The sequence below is a fragment of the Macrobrachium nipponense genome, chromosome 19 (genome assembly GCF_015104395.2).
Source record: "Macrobrachium nipponense isolate FS-2020 chromosome 19, ASM1510439v2, whole genome shotgun sequence".
NCBI lineage: Eukaryota > Metazoa > Arthropoda > Malacostraca > Decapoda > Palaemonidae > Macrobrachium > Macrobrachium nipponense.
The window spans coordinates 53,631,685-53,646,617 of record NC_061088.1 but is presented as its reverse complement, the minus strand read 5'-3'; the positions used below and the strand labels follow the sequence as shown (position 1 = coordinate 53,646,617).

General features: G+C 40.1%; 1 pseudogene; it reads left to right on the top strand.

Moving 5' to 3' along the window:
- Positions 1 to 14,933, top strand: part of LOC135217020 (E3 ubiquitin-protein ligase TRIM33-like) — a 361,157-nt pseudogene that overhangs the window by 329,168 nt on the left and 17,056 nt on the right.

The window sequence follows — 14,933 nt, the reverse complement described above, 5'->3', positions numbered from 1 at the left end:
TTTGGTCCCTGTGGGGGAGGCCTCACATAGACCTGTTTGCGACGTTCCTCTCCAAAAGAATAGAGATATTTTGCTCTCTAGTGGAAGATCCGAGAGCCTTCGCAATAGACGCGTTTCTACTGGATTGGTCGGGTGTGGACGCATACGCCTTTCCCCCGTTCAAGATCCTGGGGGAAGTGCTCAGGAAGTTTGTAGCTTCGAAGAGCACGAAGTTGACGCTAATAGCCCCATTTTGGCCAGCCCAGGAATGGTTCACGGAGGTACTGGAGTGGATAGTGGACTTCCCCAGATCGCTTCCAAAACAGACAAGATCTACTCAGACAACCCCACTTCGAGAGGTTTCATCACAACCTCCCAGGTCTTGCTCTGACTGCCTTTCGACTATCGAAAGACTTGTCAGAGCGAGGGGCTTTTCTCGCAAGGCTGCGGGCTCTATCGCTAGAGCCCGCAGAGCTTCGACGAGAAGAGTATATCAATCAAAGTGGGAAGTCTTTAGGAGGTGGTGTAAGGGTCAGAAGCTGTCCTCCTCCAGTACCTCTATAGTGAATATTGCCGATTTCCTCCTCTTTCTGAGAGAGGAATCACACCTATCTGTCTCAACAATAAAGGGATACAGAAGCATGCTGTCTTCAGTATTTAGGAATCGAGGCCTAGACATTGCAAGCAACAAAGATCTACACGATCTAATTAGATCTTTTGAGACTTCAAAGGCAGCTACTCCTAGAACACCTAGTTGGAATCTAGACGTGGTCCTGAAATTCCTTTCATCGGATAAATTCGAACCTTTACATCTGGCTTCCTTCCGCGACGTCACTAGGAAATGCTTGTTCCTGGTGGCTCTCGCTACAGCCAAGAGGACGAGCGAATTGCACGCTCTGGATTCCACGGTGGGGTTCAAAGGAGATGCTGCTATCTGTTCTTTCCAGACAATGTTTCTGGCAAAGAACGAAAACCCGTCAAAACCGTGGCCCAGAAGTTTTGAGGTAAAAGGCCTATCTAACCTAGTAGGCAGAGAGATAGAGAGGTCTCTCTGTCCAGTGAGAGCTCTGAAATATTATTTAGAGAGGAAGAGACAGATGGGAGCTTGTCAACAAGGTCTTTGGTGTGCGGTGAAGAACCCCAAAAGACTCATGTCCAAGAACGCCTTGGCTTTCTTTGTGAGAAGCGTTATTACGGACGCTCACAAGAACTGCTCGGAGGAATCCTTCGGTCTTCTAAAAGTCAAGACCCATGAAGTGAGGGCAGTAGCAACGTCTTTGGCGTTCCAAAAGAATATGTCTCTAAAAAATATCATTGAGACTACATATTGGAGGTGCAATTCAGTGTTTGCATCTCATTATCTGAAGGATGTGAGAGTAACCTATGAGAAGTGCTTCTCGCTAGGTCCTTTTTTATCAGCAGATACAGTGCTGGGTCTTGGAGCAAAGACTGATCCTTAATTTTGTGTTTTTATCGTACATAAACCCTCTTGTCAGATATGTGCTTGGTTTTCTATTAGCAAGCTCACTAATGTCGCACGGGAGCATAGTGTCATTGCTGGTAGGGGATCAAGGGTATGTATGGCTAGTAGGGGAGTACAAAATTTTTTTTTTGTATATTTTGTAATGAAAGTGTATTTATGTTTCGAGTTTTTGGTTGTTTGTAAGGAGTTCGGGGATAACTCCTTACAATCTTAGAACTAACATGGATGTTAGGATCAGGTGATCGGGATCGGGTTTGTGCTCCTTGAACAAGGTGTATTGTCATGTTAGTGGAATAGCACCCAATGACAAAGGCCTTTAGGCTCTGCCGAGTAAGTGGATAAGACCCCATTGGCAGACCCACAAGAACTCTTAGCCATAGATCAATATCTCGCTGAGGCTCTTGAGGCTAAGCAGACTCCAAGGCAGTAGCCGCGAAGTCTTCAGCCTAATAAGGTAGGAACCAAGGTTTATTAATACCTACAACATATGTTGTTTACCTGTCTATTTCAGTAGTTAGCTGTCTCTTACCCACCACCAATGGGTGCTAATCAGCTAAGTATATATCTGGCAGGGAAGTTGAATGTATAAAAATGATATTGTCATGTTACAATAAAGTTTTATACATACTTACCTGACAGATATATATGATTAATGGCCCACCCAGCCTCCCCGCAGGAGACAGGTGGAAGAGAAGAATTCTGATTAGAAAACGGGAATGGTTCCTAGTCCTGCCACCCAGGGCAGGGCGGTAGATCACCTGACCTACCGGTAGCGTGTGCCGCGAAATTTGAAATTCTGTCGGAGACGACGGAGTCTATAGCTAAGTAGCTAAGTATATATCTGTCAGGTAAGTATGTATAAAACTTTATTGTAACATGACAATATCATTTCCCGATTGATCTTTAATCTATATTGATCTCTGATCTATAGCAAATAAAGTTATTACATTAAGATATCTCGGTTCTATTCTATACATAACGCCATTTATAACAAATACGGTAATGTTGCACTGTAGTACGATGATCGAAATACAAGCCAAACAGATGTTATCCAGTTCGGTTGTACTTAGAAAAAAAAAAAAAAAGTCGTTTCTCGTTCGGTTGTTCATGGCTGTACACGTTCACGCAACGAGTATAACGTTAAAACCATACTTTCATCATTCACTTTTGCTGTTATTGAACTTATGTAACTAGAAGATGGATAAAGTTAGGCCATTGTAATTTGATCTCTCATAAAATCGAACTATCTTAAGACTAATGATCGTAACCTGAACACTACAGCTACCTGTACACTGTATAAACTTTATTATATCTTTACATACTCTAGACACCCACATGTACTGTACAGTAAATTCTATAGTACTATGCTGCATAAATATAATTTGACTTATTGCGCCGTTGTGGGATTACTGCGCCTTTGACTGGTCTAGAGTTTCGAAAGAAGGTGTGCGGCGGCCGTAGGCTTTAAAATCGCTCAGCGTCGAAAATCGCTTGGCGTCGGTGGCCAGGAACGGAACCCCTGCCGCTAACCGAGGGCCGCCTGTAGTGTATACTATGGTATAGAAATTATTGATATTGGCTAATTCTGGAGGTTCAATGCATCCTGATGTATGATAATTCAGTACAGAAAGAAATTGAACACAAAATGAGAATCAGATCGTATGATAATTCAGTACAAAAAGAAATTGAACTAACACAAAACGAGAATCAGATATGATCCGACATTAGCATAATTGAATGGTGCGAGGCTGCTGATGGCTACGTATTTTTAAAGAAAATTTTTTAAGAAAATTGTGTATCGTTTGTTGAAGGAATGCTTGTACTTCGAACTGACTGATTATCCAGTTTATACTTGTATTCAACATCCTACTGGGTCTTACAAGTTAAACTGTATTAAATTTATATATTCATTTACAATATATATAGTTAATAATAACAATATTCGACAAAATAAATAGAAGTATAAAGCATTTAATATAAAATTTAGCTTTCGATATAACATTTAGCATAAAAGATGTATAAAATTGTACGTAACCGTGGTGACATCACGCCCAGCTGACTTGAGACTGAGCAAGGGAGCGTTGATATGTTGAGGAGCTGAGCAAGGGAGCGTTGATATGTTGAGGAGAGGAGAAGAGTTGAGTTAAAATATTACTGTGTATGTAAAAGCAATAAAAATTCACATAAAAAGGGAATTTACCAGTAAATTTAATGTAATGACAAATTATGAAAACAATCAAATGCAATACAGGAAAAAAAGTCTTAATTGAGCCACTGTTGGGTGCGCCAAGGTCTAGTTGAACAATATTAACAAAAGCGTAAATGAAAGAACACAGCTTTTCACAAAAAAATTTAGCACAAGTGATTAACAAAATCATTCATCATTCCGGTCATACACAGCTAACCTGAGGTAGAGTGAGGGAGCATTTATATTTTTGAGGAATAAGGAATGAATGATTTTCAGTTATTGTTGGTGTACATTACAGGGTCTGTAATCATTTCGAAGTTTTTGCTAAATCATTCCAAAGTTTCTGCAAGATGAAAGCAATGAATCCCCTTGATCACCAGTAACTGTTGGAAATGCAATAAAATTTTAATCAAGTGGTTCCTCAATAAAAGTTTGATTCAACTACAGACATAGCAAGTAACTTTCCTCCATCCTTCTTGCACTAGTTACATTTGATTATTAATAGTTAGTGACTTCTTACCTGTTCAGTTGCACTTCACTTTTTGGATGCATGTTTAGTATAAGTCTTTGAATGCAAGTCTAAATAAGAAAATTGAAGAAGCCTTTTCCAGGTATGGTAGGATTCAAGTTACCAATTTCTAAGGACTTCAGTTTATGAAATAAGATTTGCATTTTATTATTAAAGAAAGTTTTATCAGCCTCTTGAGTCACATGTTTTGATTTGTTATTAAACTGCTTAATAATAACACTAGCTGAAAGAATGAAATCTTGAACCTTTTGTGTTTTAGAAGTTGCATTAAGTCTCTGGAAAGTGGTTCATGTAATTTTTGCATTATTAGAATTGCATTTCGTTTTTGGCAAACTATGACCTAGGTTGTGTATTTAACTTTTAGATCTAGTTTTTCTTTGTAGTTTTGTTGCTGCAGTTTGCTTTATTTATTATCATATAATTTTTATTCTTTTCCAGCTTGTTGAGTATTATGAAGTGATCAAGAACCCTATGGCGCTAGAAATTGTAAAGAAAAAATTAGTTCCTGAGAGCAATGAACATTATGACTCCTTGGAGGAATTTGTTCGAGATATCCGTCTTATCTTCAAAAATTGTTACGAATTTAATCCAGTAAGTGTTTGTACTTTTTTTGTGACCTTTTTTGTGACCTTTTTTGTAGTATTATTCCATCGGGTTATCAGTCTTTCAACAGATTATTACTTAATTATCTCCCCTCATTATCTAACTTGTTTCTGGAGAATCTAGTATACAGTGTTGATGCTGCATGTAGTGTTACCCCTTTTTGTTAACCACTAATGGAAACCAAGTCCTGGACACAAGTTCCTATAAAAAATCTTTAGTTCTTCATTTTCATTTCACCAAATCATCAGTTTTTAAGACATAACTTTCATTTTTCTTCTATAAGAAAAATAACTAGGGTAACAGTAAAGTTGGCCTTTGTTCATACATGGAACAAACCTTTGGTCTTAACAATAGGGTCATCTTTTTGCGCCGGCTGAAAACTGGTTAAAACAATCAAAAGATTGTAATGCAAGGAATCTGTGGCATCTGGCAACTTGTGTATACGAAGTGGAAGCTGGTCACCGACCAGGCATAGAGCTCCGTGACATGTAAGTCTTTCCTTGACTGCCTTGGAGAGTAGTCACTTGTGCTCTCCTTCCCAAGCTGGTTGCTTTGTTTGCCTGTGATTTCTTTGTTTCAGTGTGTTTATGTGTGTGTGCCTTGTTGATTATCATGGAGTCCTCCGATTCTTCTAGGCCTTGTCAAGGCATGTGCTTGGGCATTCAGGGATTTCCGGGTTTTTGGCTGCTACCATTACAGATCCCCATACTATATGCAGTAGGTGCTGGTCTAATTTTTGTACCATTACTAATCCTTGCCCGGGATGTCGTTCCTGGCTTGTGTTGCAGTGGAAGGTGTTCTACAAGAAGAGGGAGCATCATAGATTGTCTACTTGTCCTTCTTTGTAGGGTGTTTGCCTCCCCATTTGGACAGTTCAGCATCCCCTTTGTCCAGAAGCGTTCCCTTTGTGTTGATTGGACTGCTGTCTCCTTCCCTTTCTTCCATCGATTCGTTGTTGGAAGTATCGGGAGTTGCACAGGATGAATTAAAGTTTAATGTATCCCCCTCACCCTCGGGATATAATGTCCTTTCCGAGAGGGAGGAGGCTACGCCTTCTGCTTCCCCCATTTCAGATTTCAAATAAAACAAGATGGTGGCTGTTTGGGTGTCTCTAGGCATGCATGGTCCCCCCTCTTTGGATGGCCTACTCTTGCATTTCACTGCTGCTCATAATGCTCGTAACCTCCCGCCGACCCCCTCGCCAGTCCCCCCACCTCCAGGCCTACACTATTTTGGCTCTCCTGTGCTGCCTCCTAGCGGGACACTCTTGTCAACGTTGACACATATTGGGTCGCCCTTTATCACTTCGCCAGTAAGACCAGCAACCACCGCTGCCATTCAAGATGTTGCGACATCACTCCCAGCATCCTCTTAACCTATGACTCAGCTGCAGTATTGTCTCTACCTCCTGTTGTTGTGACGTCATCATCTTCACCTCTGATGTCATCACAACCTCTCTCTGAGCCCATGGAGATGATGTTGCAAGCTATGGTCGAGAGGCTGGACTCTGTTTTTCAAGAGAGGTATTCTGCTCTCTGGCAAGAAGAGTCGTAGGAGGAGTGATATTTCTCCTTCTAGCAAGAGATGTCATAGAGGGAGTAAGCTGTCTCCTCCATCTCCTTCTGCTTCTTCATCTTCTCCCCCTCCTTGCGCTCAAGTCAAAAGTTGGAGAATTATGGACTTTGTGGCAGTGTCTTCTGTGAGTGAGAGGAGTGCTTTGTCAATTTCTCTACATGGCTGTGTCTCTCCCTTACACATACATGTATGTGACCGTGGAAGTGTTAGCCCTCCATCTCGACCATGTCTATCTCCTGTACCTGTTCCATTCCATCGTAAAGATGATAAGGCTCTGATTAAGAGGTCAATGGTGCCTGGTCTATGACAGTATCTCCTGCACCTTCAAAAGATTCTTCTTTTGAAGGCCGTGTTCTGGAGCCCTCTGTTTCAGGACTGCACTGTTAGGGACTGCACTCCAACCAGTGGGAGGCATGATGCCTGGCTTCCTAGGGAAGCCTCTCCAGTGCTGTTAGAGAGAAGGATGAGGATCCTTCCACGCTGCCTTGTTCGTGTTATCAGTCTCCTTTGGCAGAACCAGAGGAGTGAGAGATGCAGGAATTTTTGTTTTCTTTCTTAGAGGTTATTGATCTCATTCGTGAGCTCAATAATCTTGGGTGTAGAATGTATACTTGGTCTTGTATGACCCCTATGGGTATAGAGGCTTTCTAGGTCCAAGGCAAGATACTGAGGCTTCGTTTGAGCTTCTCTTGTTGGGGGATGCTCGGTCCATCTTGCATTGTGTTAATGTCATGGTTTTGGACCGAGATATGTCTGCGCTCCAATAGGTCCTCTTAAGTTCTTTCCTCCTCTTGTGTGGCATAGGAAGTATTATTCCACCCATGTAATTCAGCTGATGCCCTGTTGTCTTAATTCAGTTGTGATCCATCTTAAGCCTGGTTTGACCTTGGATCAAGTTAGGTCTAAAGATCTTTCATTTTTCTTCGCAAGAGGCCTTTGCTATGGAGGCTACTGCTTCTACCATCTTCTAGGCTGTGTCCTGGTTGGACTTCTGGTCCACTGCAGTAGCCAGGATAGGGTCAAATTGAGCTGAGGGGGGTTCAATCAGTTCTTCCTCCTTTGTCAAACTATTGCAGTCTGGTGCTAAGGCCATTTCGTATCAAGGCCCTCTTAATATGACTGTGGGCCAGCCTCCTCCTAGTTAGGAGGGACACGGCTTTGTCGAAGGTAGCGGAGCAGTAGATTCAGAGTCCTTGTCAGCACTCCGAAACGGGGTCTCCTTGAGTTGCAGCTTCTGTTCAGAAGAACTCATTTAGAGGATGGGGTTGACCAGTGGTGAGCCGATACCAAAGATAGGCTAGTACATCAGGTGGTATCTAAATTGGAGGCTTTTTCTCGTTCTCCTACCCCTCCACAATGGTGGACAAGACCGTCTCCTCCTGTCAAGTCGACCAGGCATCCAACTTCTATGAGAGCTTCTCGGACTGCTTCGCCATCAAAGTCAAGACATCAACAACGTCCCTTTAAATCTTGCCCCTACAAGGCTGGGAGGGGCTCCAGAGGAAGGGGCAGAGGGGGGGCCTCTCTTCCTCAGTTGCCACAGGTAGGGGGATGCCTTCTCTCTCCTTCTCTCGGACAGACCCCGTCTCAATCTGACCTATGCTCATGGCTTTATGAAGCATTGACTCTTCAGGAGGGAGTGTTGAAGATGCTGGACAAGGGTGCAGTGGAAGAAATGCATCACCCTTCACCGGCGTTTTACAGTCAGATTTTCCTGGTCCCTAAGGCTACAGGCGACTGGGGACCAGTGATCGACCTTTCCACACTGAATCAGTTTGTAAGGAAGACAAGGTTCAGGATGGAGATGCCCGGGACAGGTTTTACAGTGATAAGAAATGACTTATTGCCGTTAGCAGATTTGAAGGATGCTTACTTTCAGATTCCAATCCACCCTTCGTCCAGGAAGTTCCTTTGCATCAGTCTGGGAGAGCAAGTCTTCCAGTTCAAGGTTCTTTGCTTTTGATTGACTACAGCCCTGCAGGTGTTCACAAGGGTTGTTGCCATAGTCTCAACATGGACTCATGCTCAAGCGATTCGCCTATTGAGAAACTGCAATGACTAGCTGGTCTTGGCAGGCTCCAGGCAGGAACTACTTCAAGACAGGGATTGCCTTCTTCAGTTTTATCGGGAGCTAAGCATAGTAGTAAACCTGAAGTCCAATCTGGTTCCCAGCCAGGGAGCTCTCTATATGGGTATGGATATAGATGCCACAGCATCGAGGGTTTTTCCGTCGTACCAGAGGTTGGAGAAGTTCCAGTTGGTGGCACACTTTCCTGTCACAATCCAAACAGCCAGCTCACCAGTGGCAGGTCCCTCTGGGGATTTTGTCGTCTTTGGAGAAACTGGTCCCCCATGTTCACCTTCACCTTCACTCTCTACAGTGGAGACTGAAGGACTTCTGGTCTCTGGCAGGAAATTCCTCTCTGCAGAGAGTTCCTCTGTCAGAAGAGGTGATGAAAGACCTTTGTTGGTGGTTGGATAACCAGTATCTCATGGTGGGAGTCCCTCTGCGTTCACCCCCTCCAGACTTTCTCCTGTTTTCGGATGCCTCATGTAAAAGATTTCCTTGTCTTGGGCGTTTGGAGTGCAGAGGACAAACTGTTTCCACATCAACATCTTGCATTTAAAAGCAGTTTTCCTAGGTCTGCAGGAGTTCCCGGAAAGGGGAGAGGGTCATTCCATCGTGCTGATGTCAGACAACGCCACAGTGGTCACCTATGTGAACAAATAGGTGGGTCTGGTGTCTTGTCAACTCCATTTGATGACCGTTGAGTTGCACCATGGGCGATCGACAATTGGTGGAGCTGTCTGCCAGGTACATTTCAGGCAAGAGGGATGTGGTGGCCGAAAAAGTTGAGTCATCGCAACCAAATCATGGGCACAGAGTGGTCTCTGCACCAGGACGTGGCGGACAGGCTTTTTCACATTTGGGGAAGGTCCTAATGACTAGACCTCTATGCCACTCACTTCAACAGGAAGCTGGAGGTTTACTGTTCATTGGTCCAAGATCCTCGTGTCTTCACAGAGGATGCCTTGCAACATCCTTGGGACAAGGTGTACGCCTTCCCTCTGTTTTTGCCTAATCCATCAAGTTCTAAACAGAGTAATAAGTTCTCAAAATCTCAGCCTTGGTGGCACCTCTGTGGCCTCAAGTGGGAGTGTTTCCCAGACCTGTCTCTTTCTGTCAGAGGTTCCAAGAGAGAAATTACCCCCATGGTGACAGCTCCTTTCCCAACCTCATGTAGAAAGTTTTCACCAATCAGTAGAGTCCTTATCTCTTGAACAAATTGGCTGGAAACTTATCGAGTATCTCCTCCGAGCGAGAGGTTTTTCTAGAAAGGTTGTCAGATGTCCGGCTATCTCGGGAAATCTTTGTCAGCAGTTCACCAGAGGAATTTGGCAGTCTACTGTGATTGGCGTCGTCGACAGGGGGTCTCTCCACTCAAGAGCTTCTGTTTCAGCTATCAGAGGCTGCAGAGCAGCCATGGGCTTGGTTTTGTGCCTGAAAGGCGTGCACATCTCTTCATCCTGGGAATTCTTATTCAGGAGTTTTGAATAGTCCTGTTGTCCAAGAGAACTCGAGCCTCCTTCGGGGGATCTTTCTCTAGAGTCCTGAGAAGAATCACTCGAGCTCTATTTGAGCTCCTATGTCGGTCATTAGACAGGGATCTTGACTCTAAAGCAGTTTTCTTGTTGGGCTTGGCTTGTTAGAAAAGATTCCTTGCTTTACAATCTTGATTGGTTTTAACCAGTTTCCAGCTGGTGCAAGAAGATTATTCTATTGTTAAGGGGGCCGGCCAGCTAATGCCATTTTTAAGGACAGGACATTGACATTCATACCACTTAATAAGGTGACTTGCGACTTCTCCAAACCGCATATGATTTTTGCCTCTGACCTTCAGTTTTTGACACCAGGGTGATTTATCACGAAAATAACCATTTTTCAAATTCTATCTCCTCCCTTGATATTTAATATTAAGAACTGGGATTCTGGGATTACTACCATATATAGACCTGATGTAGACCTCCAATCAAATGAAGAGTTTATTTCTAAAAGCAATTTTTTTTTGCTAGTTATGAATTTTTCAATATGGTAAAAAATTAAACCTATAAATCACGAAAAAGAATTTATGTAAAAAAAAAAGACAAAACAAAAATAGGAAAAAAGTGCTCTATTTGATTGTTTTTATAATGTCTTTCTAAGTTATATACCAAATTTCAATGCTATAGCTTTAAAACTTAAGTGAGAAGATAGAATTTGAAGGTCAATAATTATAGTTTTGAGATATGGGCGTTCAAAGTTTTCCTTTGTATTTTTATAAAGACAATGTTAATAAATAATGATTATTATGAATGTATATTTCTTTTTTGGGTATTAACCCTTTAACGCCGATTGGACATATTAAACGTCGACATAAATTGTCTGTCAGGTGCAGATTGGACTTATGGTACGTCGATAAATAAAGTTTTTTTAAAATTTGCAGAAAAATACTTATAGGCCTACTGGGCAAAAACTTTTGAATCATGCACCCTGGGGGATGCTGGGAGCTCACGGACCAAGGCGTTGTTTTGTTTACAATCGTTACGCAGGCGCGCAAGCGCGAATTTCTTTCTTATCGCACTAAAAAGTATCAGTGACATCTCTGAAATTATTTTGTCACTTTGACATAATTTTTGCACCATTTTAAATTAGCCATTACATGGAGTATTATAGTATATGAAAAGGTGCGCAATTTCATGTAGAATACCAAAAAAAAAAATCCTGATTGTAGCTTTTATCAGTTTTGAAATATTTTCACATAAATAACGATGTGCCAAAATTTCAACCTTTGGTCAACTTTGACTCTACCGAAATGGTAGAAAAACGCAATTGTAAGCTAAAACTCTTATATTCTAGTAATATTCAATCATTTACCTTCATTTTGCAACAAATTGGAAGTCTCTAGCACAATATTTAGATTTATGGTGAATTTATGAAAAAAACTTTTTCCTTACGTCCGCGCGGTAACTCTTCCGAAAAAGTCATAAATTTTTTTGTCCGATTGTCGTAATGGTTGCACCATTTTAAATTAGCCGTTTCATAAAGTTTTATGTATGGAAATGTGTGCAATTTCATGCACAATACAACTAAAAACAACCCATGGTTTTAGCTTTTATCAGTTTTGAAATATTTTCATATAAAAAATGATATATTCAATCATTTACCTTCATTTTGCAACAAATTGGAAGTCTCTAGCACAATATTTCCATTTATGGTGAATTTATGAAAAAAAAAAAAACAATTCTTTGTGTCCACGCGGTAACTGGTAACTCTTCCGAAAGAAATCATAAATTTTTTCGTCCGATTGTCGTAATGTTTGCACCATTTTAAATTAGCCGTTACATAAAGTTTTATATATGAAAATGTGTGCAATTTCATGTAGAATACAACTAAAAATAATTGAAGGGTGTAGCTTTTCTCATTTTTGAAATATTTGCATATTAATCATGATAAATAGAAAAAAACCATGTTCGGTCAACTTTGACTATCAAAACGGTCGAAAAATGCAATTGTAAGCTAAAACTCTTACAGTCTAGTAATATTCAGTCATTTATCTTCATTTTGAAACAAATTCGAAGTCTCTAGCACAAAATTTAGATTTATGGTGAATTTTTTAAAAAACTTTCCTTCCCTCTGTGCACAGATTCTCCGCTGCAAATCTCCGAAATGTGTATGTTGCATTCTCGTAATGTTTGCTCCATTTCATATTAGGCGTTTCATAGAGTTTTATATATGAAAATGTGCGCAATTTCATGTAGAATACAACTAAAAATAATTGAAGGTTGTAGCTTTTCTCATTTTTGAAATATTTGCATATAAAAAATATATAAAAAAAATTTGACATTCGGTCAAATTTAACTTGTTCAAAATGGTCAAAAACTGCAATTGTAAGCTAAAACTCTTAACGTATAGTAATATTCAATCATTTATCTTCATTTTGAAACAAATTGGAAGTCTCTAGAACAATATTTAGATTTATGGTGATTTAAAAAAAAAAAAAAAAAAAAAAAAAAAAAATAAAAAAAAAAAAAAAAAAAATTTAAATCCGAGTGTTACGAATTCATGCATCATTTTGTGATAATATTTTCTCTCTGTTGCTTTGATCGTTTTACAATGTGTTATATAACAAAATGATCGCAATTTAGTGTACAATACAACGAAAAAAAATTAACTCGTTAGCTTTAACCGTTTTGCTCAGCGCGATTTGAATACAATTATATATGAAATTTTGTTTTCACGCTATCATATATCGCATTATTTATATATGATAATGATATTTTTTTTCATTTCTGATGGTTGTATACTAACCTTCACGCAAGGACAAAAAAGGGAGCCAAAAATGAACTCTTAATCTTAAAAACTAAGCGTGCTGTGATTTTTTGAAAAAAATATTTTTTCCGCTTCAGCGCTCACTCCGAGACCCCTTCGGCATACGGGAGACGATTTTTATTATACCCTTTCGGCGTTAAAGGGTTAATAAAACAAAACTCTGTTATTTATCGTTATTTAATCATAAATAATGATCCCTTTGCTCATATATCGTAGCCTGGGACACTGCGTTAGGCAAGACAGGGCACTCCTTCATAGGCAATTCTCTCTCTCTCCTTCACTAACTTGGCTTATTACAGCGAATTTTCTCTTCTGTATGTTAGCAAGATGTTTTCCTTGTATTTTCCTCTGGCATGCTGAAATTCTTGCCGAAACAAAGATAAACAAACAAAAAGCAAGAATGTCAGAGGTGAAACACGAAGGTGTACTCTCTTTTTACAAAGACAATGTTAATAAATCATGATTATTATGAATTTCATATTCCTTTTTGGGTATTAATAAACCAAAACTATGTTATTTATCGTAAATGAAGATCCCTTTGCTCAAAGATCGTAGCCTGGGGCACAGTGTGACTTGTGCATCAGGCAAGACAAGCGTTACTTATTACGCACCCCTCCCTCTCTCTCTTCACTAACTACAATAATATCACATATATTATGATATTCTGTAATCATATTAGAGCGAGTTTTCTTCGTCTGTATGTTAGCGAGATGTTTTGCTTGTCTTTTCCTCATTGGCATGATGAAATTCTTGCCAAGAGAAAAAGCAAGCAAATGTCAGAGGTGAAACTCGAACATGTACCCTACAATGAGGTTTGTGCCCTCTCTGAAAGGTAGTTGGTAGCTGACTTCCCTTCTGCAACTCATGGAATCTCTACAGATGCCATTACGTACAATCTTTTTGACAATGATTATCAAAATTTATAACAAGAAATATTGCATTTTCTTGTACGGATCAATATTTTTGGCTTATTGAGTTACGAAAGTAAGTGGAATTTTGATGAAATAGTTTGTACAGTGGTGCATCGCTTAGTCACGGATCAGCAATCATGGAATCAGTCATTCACAGGTTTTTTCTTGGACCGCTTCGCATGCTACATCGCTGGTATGAATCTCAGCATCGCGAGACAAACCTGTTGCGTATGCGATGTTTATCGGTAGGCTAAGCCTCGGCCGCGGTCCGATAATCACCGACATACATGAAAATACATGAAATGACTCACATTATGATATTAACTGACAATAATAAAGGTAATGAAACCATTCTCACCTTATATATTATAGGCATATCTTCAAAATAAATAGCCTATTAAAGGTATATGTATGACGTTCATGGGTAGGCTAAGCTTAGTTGCAGTGCGATAACCACCAACATACATGAACAGATTCACATTATGACATTAACTGAAAATAAAGGTAATAAAACCATTCTCACCTTATATATTATAGGCATATCTCTTAATATAAACAAAACCAGAATGCAAATAGTAGATCACTATGTTCCTATCATAATACTATAATATGGTAATAATACATGCAATATGATTAGACACATTAAAACAACCGTTTTATTAAAATTATCATTATTCTGAATACACAACTATTATTCAACTTTTGCTAATGGATGTCTATGAATGTTACAACCTAATCAGGCAACAGTCTCTCTCTCTCTCTCTCTCTCTCTCTCTCAGAGAAACAGCTGATTGCTGATGTCATTGCCATAACTATGAGCACTTATCGAGTTGAGTTTAAGTTGTCACTGCCGATGTTCAATGGTGGCTTCCAGAAGTAAAAATAAGATACATTTTTACTCATTCCTCATGTAATGGAGATCATAAGTCTTTGAGACATCCTAATTCTCTCTCTCTCTCTCTCTCTCTCTCTCTCTCTCTCTCTCTCTCTCTCTCTCTCTCTCTCTCTCTCTCTCTCTCGTTGCCTGATATTTTATTCTTTCTCAATGCTAAACAAAACCAATTTATTTGACCAAACTACCGAAATGAAAAATACGAGGTATACATATAGTGTTATCACGTTATACCGCCCTGTTACATTGGTTTAAGTCTCTCTCTCTCTCTCTCTCTCTCTCTCTCTCTCTCTCTCTCTCTCTCTCTCTCTCTCTCTCTCTCTCTCTCTCTTTCAGCGACAAGCGAAATACGTACAACCATTTTTTACCTTGTATATTATCATCATATCTTCATAATAAAAAG